General features: G+C 37.6%; 1 protein-coding gene across 1 annotated transcript in view; it reads left to right on the top strand.

Moving 5' to 3' along the window:
- The first annotated feature begins 2,006 nt into the window (after positions 1 to 2,006).
- bcar3 (BCAR3 adaptor protein, NSP family member) overlaps positions 2,007 to 11,122 on the top strand; it is a 181,047-nt gene continuing 171,931 nt past the window's right edge. The window contains exon 1 of the mRNA XM_057841253.1: positions 2,007 to 2,129. The gene's annotated coding sequence lies outside the window, so the exon portion shown is untranslated. The remainder of the gene's footprint in view (positions 2,130 to 11,122) is intronic.

Genomic DNA, 11,122 nt, shown 5'->3' with positions numbered 1-11,122 from the left:
AGTCTCAGATTTTACACTAGATGCACAAAAATTACCAAATGCAGAGACAATCACCTATATTTGCAAGATTAATAGCAATATTTAACATATATAAGATTTTGACCAAAATAGCAAGTACATTTTTTTTTAATTTAACACAAGTTTTCAACAGCTAGTAAATCACTCAATTTAACATCAGAAACTTAATACTTGAGGAAAACATGCAGAATTAATTATAAAAATTATGTAAATATATTATTAATAAATTCTATATAGAATGACAACTTATGCTGAATAGAATAGCCCTTTATCATCATTATACACTATATACTGTTAGCGAATGAGGCTAGCGGCCGCCTGACGTACACAGAGCTTTTCCGGCGAAAGTTCTTGTGAATAACTGCTTAAATCCCCAAATTCGTCATAGATATGGACGTAAAACAGTCTCCATTTTTGGTTAAAAGCAAAGAAACTCTGAAGTTAGCGTTTATTTTACGTATGTATGTCGAATTACAATGCCACTCTGTTAGCGAATGAGGCTAGCGGCCGCCTTACGTAAACAGCTTTTATGGCAAAAATTATTGTGAATAAATGCTTAAATCCCTGAATTCTTTATAGATATAGACGTAAAACAGTCTCGATTCATGGTTAAAAGCAAAGAAACCGTGCAGTTAGAGTTTATTTTACACATATATGTCGAAGTACAATGCTACTCTGTTAGCGAATGAGCTAGCGGCCGCCTGACGTAAACAGAGCTTTTCTGGCAAAAATTCTTGTGAATAAGTGCTTAAATCCCCTAATTCTTTATAGATATGGACTTGAAACAGTCTTGATTCTTGGTAAAAAACAAACAAAAAAAAAACGTGCAGGTAGCATTTATTTTGTGTAAATATTGCCAACTATGAGGCTATTCACTTACGAAAATGAGCCACCTCCATGTGTAAACAAAGAAGAAAATTCCTGTGGATAAATGCTTCAATCACTGAATTCTCTGTAGAGATGGACGTAAAACTTCTCGTTTTATGAGAGCAAAAAAACGTGAATTTGCGCATCTATTTTAGGTATACATGTCGAAGAATGACGCCAATGCCGTAGCGGTTCCCATTCTCCCATTGATTTTTTTTTTTTTTTACAACGTTTCAAAATGCATGCATGGTACGAAAAATATAATATTTACCTTGAATCCTCGAAAAAATCCCTCCTGAGAAAATCCTTCCTGTTTATATGCGGTATCGCTTTTGTAGTTCTTTAAAAATCCAAGCTTGAATCCAGCTTAGACATGAGCGTGTGCCGTCTTTGCCTGACTATACTAAATGAAGCTCGGCCCCCTCTGATAAGACGTGACGCAAAGAATGACAAAGTGTCACGTCAATAGGTAATGAATTCTATGCTAGGAACTTTTTTCTTCACCAGAGGGCTGTCATGCTCTTTGGACGAACAATGCTTCATTTCTGTCATTTTTTTTTCTCTCACCGGAATTTAATGATTTTTTTGTATTTCTTAGGCTTAATGTGGTTATGTAATGGGTTATTGTACAGTATCGTAACAACAGTTCATATAGATATAATACCATTGTTTAAAAAAAAAGATATATATATATATATATATATATATATATATGCAGTTTCAGTGTTACTCATTACTTAAATGTTATTTTCAGCACTTTTTTACTTGTAGGCCTATTTTAGTCAGTTTTTGGGATGACTACTTTTACTTGAGTAATATCATTTTGAAGGAACACTACTCGTACTTGAGTACAATTTTTGGCTACTCTACCCACCTCTGCTAATAAGGATGTGCTTAACACTTTTTTTTTTGCAACCAATTTTGGAAATGTGTTGAAAGCAGATCAGTTTTGACACATATACATTTCATAATGTAGTTGACACCAGCCAATTAATTCAAATATGGCCATGAGCACATACAGCAGGTTCTGTATGCAGAGGTCTCTCAACCACCTCTGTTTCACTGTGTGCGTGTGTGTGTCTGTTTTTGCGCCCGTGTGTGTGTGTTAAAGTGGATGACAGGACAGCAGTGTGCAACCTGTGCAAGCTCACAGTTGTGGCTGGTGCATGCAGCAATTGTGCTTGCAAACTGCATGCTGCGCTACACCGCATGACTCCACTGGCTGCAGCTCAAACATTTGTAAGGTAAGTGTCATTTCCATTTAGATTCACAATTATTTAATTGTTTCTTTGTTTATGAATATTAATTTTACGTATCACCAACAGCACATTTGAATGTTTTAAATCAGACATTGATGCGTAATTCAAATGCAGACACAATTGGGTTTCTTTAATGCTCTCAAAACTATCAACTAACAAAACTTTATAAGTTTTAAACCTGGTATTCTTGCTGTTGAGTTGTCTGCCTAAAGGTCACACTAATAATAATAATGATTTATCACAACATTCATGGATGTAGATCAGAAATAATTAATTATAGACCACATAATCTAATTGACTATTTTCATGAATGCACAAGATTTCGATGAACTCTTCTTTACATCAATGCCTTCATATCAGGGCTCAGTCAAATAAACTGCTGTATAAAAATCAAATACTGGACTGGATTGAGTTAACTTGACTTAACATTAATTGTAATGGGGGAGAATCGGATAACCCAAAGTAAGAGTAACATACAAACTAGTATTGATGGTTTGAAGTTCGTCTTCAAAGGTAGCCTCACACAAGGTGCAAGTGGTACAATGGTATGACTTTGGCCATATGCTTTGGCACTAGCAACTTGCTGGATAGTTGGGATAGGACTCAGCTCCCGCCACCCTGAACAGGCTAATCCAGGGGTGGGCAAACCAGTCCTCAAGGGCATTAGTGGTCCTGGTCTTTGTTCCAACTGATCCAGCACAGACAGTTTAACCAAGGGCGTAGGTTTGGTCTTAACATTGGTAGGGACGCTACAACAGCATAACCTGCATGTACACTTTTTGCTGGGACCGGGACATTAATAAAACCAAACAGAATATGAACCTAATTAATTGATAGGCTAAATGATCAATGCAAAATAAATGTGTATTGAGCTATACAGTGATCTCTCATTTTTGGTGGTTAATGGGGACACAACCACAACCCGCCGCGATAAGAAAAAGAATGCGAAGTGCCCCCCCCCCCCCCCACACACACACACACATTGAATGTGTGTGTATTCAATGTATTTATTCAGATTTAGCATTGGAAAGAGATACATATTAGACATGTTTTTTCACATCTTTTCTCGAAAGTATCATTAAAAAAAAAAAAAAAAACTTTTATGCATATTTTTATACACTTAAATAAATGTTTTTTAAGCACTTCAAATGTAATAATTATGATATGTGTCAAACATTGTTACTGTCCCACTGAATTATCTATAAACAAGAATAATGTAGATAAATGCTTGTCTTTATTAAATGCTTCATTGCGTGAGTCCACTCAAATCCGGTCACACTGCTCACTTACATACAATGAGTTGCCACAGCAAATGTTTAAAAAGCTAAATGATGATTGACACATGCAGCGCTGTAGGGTTCCAAGCTTCTTTGGCAAGATCAAACCTAAACATATGTCAGTCATCGTTAACTTTAACAAGCAACTCAAGTGCACTGCCTGGAAAGAAAAAGAAAAGCAGCAGGAGGAAGTGTGAGACTACATAATCGGATCGAGACAGCTCATCTGTATTTATTTATTTTTTAATCGAAGCGGTAAGTAGCTAAGGATCATTAACTTTCACGTGTATTGGTTCAGGTGATTCACAGTTCGACTCAAACCTTTGTTTTCAAAAACTACTAAAGAAACATTTAGAAGACTTCAAGAATAAATGTCTAGATTTTACTAGCAAATTTAAATTGCAATATTTGAACATAAATTATATTATAGCAAACATCTATAACACATGTAATAAACACAATAAATGCACACTTGCTAATAATCTCTGAACTATCCAGAAATGCAAACAATTAACATTTGTCTCAACATTGCTTGTCTAAATAAATATACAGTGCCTTGCAAAAGTATTCGGCCCCCTTGAACCTTGCAACCTTTCGCCACATTTCAGGCTTCAAACATAAAGATATAAAATTTTAATTTTTTTGTCAAGAATCAACAACAAGTGGGACACAATCGTGAAGTGGAACAAAATTTATTGGATAATTTAAACTTTTTTAACAAATAAAAAACTGAAAAGTGGGGCGTGCAATATTATTCGGCCCCCTTGCGTTAATACTTTGTAGCGCCACCTTTTGCTCCAATTACAGCTGCAAGTCGCTTGGGGTATGTTTCTATCAGTTTTGCACATCGAGAGACTGACATTCTTGCCCATTCTTCCTTGCAAAACAGCTCGAGCTCAGTGAGGTTGGATGGAGAGTGTTTGTGAACAGCAGTCTTCAGCTCTTTCCACAGATTCTCGATTGGATTCAGGTCTGGACTTTGACTTGGCCATTCTAACACCTAGATATGTTTATTTTTGAACCATTCCATTGTAGATTTGGCTTTATGTTTTGGATCATTGTCCTGTTGGAAGATAAATCTCCGTCCCAGTCTCAGGTCTTGTGCAGATACTAATAGGTTTTCTTCCAGAATGTTCCTGTATTTGGCTGCATCCATCTTCCCGTCAATTTTAACTATCTTTCCTGTCCCTGCTGAAGAAAAGCAGGCCCAAACCATGATGCTGCCACCACCATGTTTGACAGTGGGGATGGTGTGTTCAGGGTGATGAGCTGTGTTGCTTTACGCCAAACATATCGTTTTGCATTGTGGCCAAAAAGTTCAATTTTGGTTTCATCTGACCAGAGCACCTTCTTCCACATGTTTGATGTGTCTCCCAGGTGGCTTGTGGCAAACTTTAAACGAGACTTTTTATGGATATCTTTGAGAAATGGCTTTCTTCTTGCCACTCTTCCATAAAAGCCAGATTTGTGCAGTGCACGACTGATTGTTGTCCTATGGACAGACTCTCCCACCTCAGCTGTAGATCTCTGCAGTTCATCCAGAGTGATCATGGGCCTCTTGGCTGCATCTCTGATCAGTTTTCTCCTTGTTTGAGAAAAAAGTTTGGAAGGACGGCCGGGTCTTGGTAGATTTGCAGTGGTCTGATGCTCCTTCCATTTCAATATGATGGCTTGCACAGTGCTCCTTGAGATTTTTAAAGCTTGGGAAATCTTTTTGTATCCAAATCCGGCTTTAAACTTCTCCACAACAGTATCTCGGACCTGCCTGGTGTGTTCCTTGGTTTTCATAATGCTCTCTGCACTTTAAACAGAACCCTGAGACTATCACAGAGCAGGTGCATTTATACGGAGACTTGATTACACACACGTGGATTCTATTTATCATCATCGGTCATTTAGGACAACATTGGATCATTCAGAGATCCTCACTGAACTTCTGGAGTGAGTTTGCTGCACTGAAAGTAAAGGGGCCGAATAATATTGCACGCCCCACTTTTCAGTTTTTTATTTGTTAAAAAAGTTTAAATTATCCAATAAATGTTGTTCCACTTCACGATTGTGTCCCACTTGTTGTTGATTCTTGACAAAAAAATTAAATTTCCTATCTTTATGTTTGAAGCCTGAAATGTGGTGAAAGGTTGCAAGATTCAAGGGGGCCGAATACTTTTGCAAGGCACTGTAACTGCAAAAACTTCTAAGTCAGTGTATAACAAAAATAAATAAAAATGTGTTCCTTCAGGTAAAACACTACTTCTTTTGTCCACAAGCACAGCTAAACGCAACAAAAAAATGAAAACTTTTTACCTTGACTATGATTAATGTATGATTATCTGATAAAATGTCTGCATAGGCGGCAAAACAAAAAAAAAAAGGTAGAAAATAAATACCAAAAAAAAAAAAAAAGGTAGAAAATGAATACATTTTAAATCAATGCAAGTCATCAGCCAATCAAATGTGCGTTTGAGGGGGAAAAAAATGACCGGCACATTCAGCAAGTGAAAAGGGGTAAATGGAAGTCTGAACATAAGGAAAATAATTCATTTAATTTTGGTACGGTCAATTCTATCCTTACAACATATGGGAAGACAATCTAAATGACCTATATAACTGGACACATTATATAATGCAAATAAGGTTGCTAAAAGTTGGTGGGGACAATTTGAGCATCCTGAAAAGTTGGTAGTGTTATCTCCCTTCCGTCCCTATGCAAACCTACGCCCTTGAGGTTAACCAATGAAGTTTCTATTGAAACAAGAAGCACCTGACTGCAATCAAATGATTGTGCTTGCAAGACACCAGATTGGTGAAAAGGTTCCCTCACAATGGGTTGGAACGGAAACCCGGAGCCACTGCGGCCACCCCTGGGCTAATTGGTATAGAAAATGAATGGAGAGATTCAACTGTAGTCGAAGGTGGAGTCATGTGAATCAGCAGACATTCAAAATTCTGTTAAGATGTTTTTGATGATAATGTAACCACAAGCAGTTTAGAAAGAGTCAATTGATTAAAAGTTAATAATTAAATGCAACTTGCAAGGATGCAGCTCAGTTCAAAGGCTTAAAGCAGATTCCAAAATGGAAAACAACTACCACATACAACTACATAGACTTCATGTATGTGTTGTTGCATGCATGCTCATGTTCATCACCTGTATATTGACGAGTCACATGCGTCATACACAGGGCCACGCCTTCAAGTAGGGGGCCTGCCCACATCAAGAGGAGTTATTCTCAAACACGCATGCAGCAATCTAACGCAGGATTTAATTTAAAAAGTATGAAAGCTGTACTGCATACAAACAGGAAGGATTGTCTCAGGAGTGATTTATTCGAGGATTCATGGTAGTTATTATATTTTTCGTACCATGCATGCATTTTGAAATATTGTGAAAAAAATCAATGGGAGAAATTAGTCTCTACGAAATTGGCGTCAGAATTTGCAATATTTACGTAAAATAAATGATAACTGCAGTTTTTGTTTTTTGCTTTTAACCAAGAATTGAGACTGTTTTCTGTCCGAATCTATAAAGAATTCAGGGATTTAAACATTTATTCACAAGAATTTCAATGTTAAAAGCTCTTTGTGGTGACAAGGCAGCGCCACAGTGACTCAAAGACTAGCAGCACATTCAACATATTTACGTAAAATAAATGCTAACTGCCCGTTTTTTTTGTTGTTGCTTTTAACCAATAATTGAGACTGATTTATGTCCATATCTATATAGAATTCAGGGCTTTAAGCATTTATTCACAATAACTTCAACATTAATAGCTCTTTGTGGTGACAAGGCGGCGCCACCGTGACTCAAAGACTAGCAGCACATTCGACATATTTACGTAAAATAAATGCTTACTGCCTGTTTTTTTTTTTTTTTGTTTTGTTTTGCTTTTAACCAAGAATCAAGACTGTTTTACATCCATATCTATAAAGAATTCAGGGATTTAAGCATTTATTCACAAGAATTTTCAACGTAAAAAGATCTTTGTATTTCCACTTGGTCAGCTTTGACGGCAATAGGCCCCCTATTAATCGGCCCCCGCGTCGATATCATTATGAAGTCTATGACCTACAGTTGTGGTCAAAAGTTTACATACACTTGTGAAGAACATAATTTCATGGCTCTCTTGAGTTTCCAGTTATTTCTACAACTCTGATTTTTTTCTGATAGAGTGATTGGAACAGATACTTCTTTGGCACAAAAAACATTCATGAAGTTTGGTTCTTTTATGACTTTATTATGGGTGAACAGAAAAAAGTGATCAAATCTGCTGGGTCAAAAATATACATACAGCTGCGCTAATATTTGGTAACATGTCCCTTGGCCATTTTCACTTCAATTAGGCACTTTTGGTAGCCATCCACAAGCTTCTGGCAAGCTTCTGGTTGAATCTTTGACCACTCCTCTTGACAGAATTGGTGAAGTTTAGTTAAATTTGATGGCTTTCTGACATGGACTTGTTTCTTCAGCATTGTCCACAAGTTCTCAATGGGGTTTAAGTCAGGACTTTGGGAAGGCCATTCGAAAACCTTAATTCTAGCCTGATTTAGCCATTCCATTACCACTTTTGATGTGTGTTTGGGGTCATTGTCCTGTTGGAACACCCAACTGCGCCCAAGACCCAATCTTCGGGCTGATGACGTTAGGTTATCTTGAAGAATTAGAAGGTAATCCTCCTTCTTCATTATCCCATTTACTCTCTGTAAAGCACCAGTTCCATTGGCAGCAAACAGCCCCACAGCATAATACTACCACCACCGTGCTTGACGGTAGGCATGGTGTACTTGGGGTTAAAGGCCTCACCTTTTCTCGTCCAAACATATTGCTGGGCATTGTGGCCAAACAGCTCGATTTTTGTTTCGTTTGACCACAGAACTTTCCTCCAGAAGGTCGTATCTTTGTCCATGTGATCAGCAGCAAACTTCATTCGAGCCTTAAGGTGCCGCTTTTGGAGCAAGGGCTTCCTTCTTGCACGGCAGCCTCTTAGTCCATGGAGATGCAAAACACGCTTGACTGTGGACACTGACACCTGTGTTCCAGCAGCTTCTAATTCTTAGCAGATCTGCTTTTTGGTGATTCTCGGTTGAATCTTCACCCTCCTGACCAATTTTCTCTCAGCAGCAGGTGATAGCTTGCGTTTTCTTCCTGATCGTGGCAGTGACAAAACAGTGCCATGCACTTTATACTTACAAACAATTGTTTGCACTGTTGCTCTTGGGACCTGCAGCTGCTTTGAAATGGCCCCAAGTGACTTTCCTGACTTGTCCAAGTCAATGACTCGCTTTTTCAGATCCATGTATGTATATTTTTGACCCAGCAGATTTGATCACTTTTTCTGTTAACCCATAATAAAGTCATAAAGGAACCAAACTTCATGAATGTTTTTTGTGACAAAGAAGTATCTGTTCCAATCACTCTATCGGATAAAAATCAGAGTTGTAGAAATAACTGGAAACTCAAGAGAGCCATGACATTATGTTCTTCACAAGTGTATGTAAACTTTTGACCACAACTGTATTTCAAAATGCAATGCAATAATACTCACAAGAGTCAACATCTTTTGATTGAAAAAAAAAAAACCAAAAACCTTCAAAAGGTTACTGGAAGTAACTTGGTACTAATGTCAGTGCGCAGCATAATTCAGTTGGTTGAATTGTGTCGGTCTAATGTGATTGGTGAAACAGATGACCTTGGTGTATAGAAGGCAGCCAATAAAGGCATTAGAGTGACTGAGTGAAAAGCAGATTGTTCTCTAATGCAGTCTTGGCTGAATTGGGGTTTGTTTTTCCTAAAAGTCCTTCTGTTATTTTTGCTTTGTTATATGTTGTTAAATAGCCAAGCTTGTTTGGCTCACTCAGCAGGCAAGATCCAGATTGGTCTATTTATAGTATTCTATGAGAAATTGGATGCTGTGACAGCACTCTTGAGAGATGTGGTCATGGGAAACAGCAAAGGTTAGGCGGACAGAGAAAAAGTTCAAGTGTGCTCAACATAAAAAAGAAGAACCCTCTCGAGAGATGGACTTGGTTCAGTTTTTTTTTTTTTTGTATATTTGACTGCATCTACAATGAGCACATTTATCTAATTTTTGCCATGTTGTACTTTGTGCTCTGGTTTTCAATGACCACTTTTGAGAATAGCATTTTGTTACTACTTACTTGTTAGAGCACAGCGTAAAAACCTATTACTGGGAGGAAAAGTATTATGTTTGACACGTTTGTGGTGTCACTTTCTTCTACAGCAATCTCTATTTGTGACAACCCAGAATAAGGAAGTTCCACATGTCATGTATGATGTAAAATACTCTTTGATTGGTCATTGGAATTAAATGTGAGGAACAAATCACAATGAGCTTGCTTCATCTTTAGCCACTCGAACACAGCTGCTTCATTTGTATTCCCCTTTTCATTTCCTTTATCTTTAAAGAACAGCCCCACATTCATATGATTCCCAGCGGAATTGTAACCAGATAAACTGCTCAGTGTATCTGGGAAAATCCTCAACACAATATAACAAAATACATCTGCGTAACAGACAGACAATCCAGCTTGGATGTTACAAGTATCATCTGGCTGAAAGATGGCAAAAGAGCAATCCATGTCTGATTCATGGACTGTATTGGATATATTGCAAGTAGTGCAAGGAATGACTAACAAACAGTAGTTTGTCCATACATTAAGAAGTTAGTTCACTGCTCATAATAGTGGTTTGATGACGATGCAAGAGGTTAAGGGAAATAGTGTCTATGTCACACCCAGTTCTTTTACAGTTTTTCTCAATTGCTTTGGTACATTTCTCAGATTAGAATTGAAATTCTCAAAACTTCTTGTTAATTCCTCACAACATGTTGCACAACTAGCAAAACAACATGGATTACCTACAAAAGCCATTTTTTTGGTGCAAAATACCCAGGGGTGTGGCGGTTCTTTTACAGTTTTTCTCAATTGCTTTGGTACATTTCTCAGATTAGAATTGAAATTCTCAAAACTTCTTGTTCAATCCTCACAACATGTTGCACAAATAGCAAAACAACATGGATTACCTGCAAAAGCCAGTTTTTTTGTGCAAAATACCTAGTCTATCGCTCAAAATTAAACTTCTGTGTCAATGAACATGTCAGCGCTGTCAGAATGACAAGTCCTTGTTTCATTGTGTACAGGCAAGACAGTCAAATTGCTTCGTCATGCTCTCAATTGAACAGTTACTCTGGTGGAAGACTCTGATGCTGAAGATAGTGTATGTAAGTTTTGATGAAAATTGCAAGTTACCCCTTTGTGTGTGGGAGATTGATTGCATGAGACTAGAAAGGATTCAGTTTACACTTTTACTGTTTTTACAATTTCTTGACAGACCATGTCACTGCGACACAGAAAGCAAAAGACAGCACTGAGTATCACCAAGAAAAATACAAAAGCAAAATTAGTAATGTGAGCATAAGACTATTGGCAAAACTACACTTTGAGTGCTACATGTCAGGATTTTTTTTTTTTACCTACTCTTTCTATACATCTTGACATTCCTCACTGTTGGGCCACAAATTTTCATCCACGTCACAATGGATGTCTTCTCTTACTGTACAGCGTGGAAAGAATCTTCCCGAATGCCTTATCCAGCCTCTGTCGGCATCTGCTGTGATGTCACTGCATGCTGCATTTATGGCATCCAGAAGAGTCATCTGAGTGTGATGCTGGCGATCATACACT

Source organism: Corythoichthys intestinalis, chromosome 7, assembly GCF_030265065.1.
Source record: "Corythoichthys intestinalis isolate RoL2023-P3 chromosome 7, ASM3026506v1, whole genome shotgun sequence".
Taxonomy (NCBI): Eukaryota; Metazoa; Chordata; class Actinopteri; order Syngnathiformes; family Syngnathidae; genus Corythoichthys; species Corythoichthys intestinalis.
This window is presented reverse-complemented; position numbering and strand designations above follow the sequence as displayed.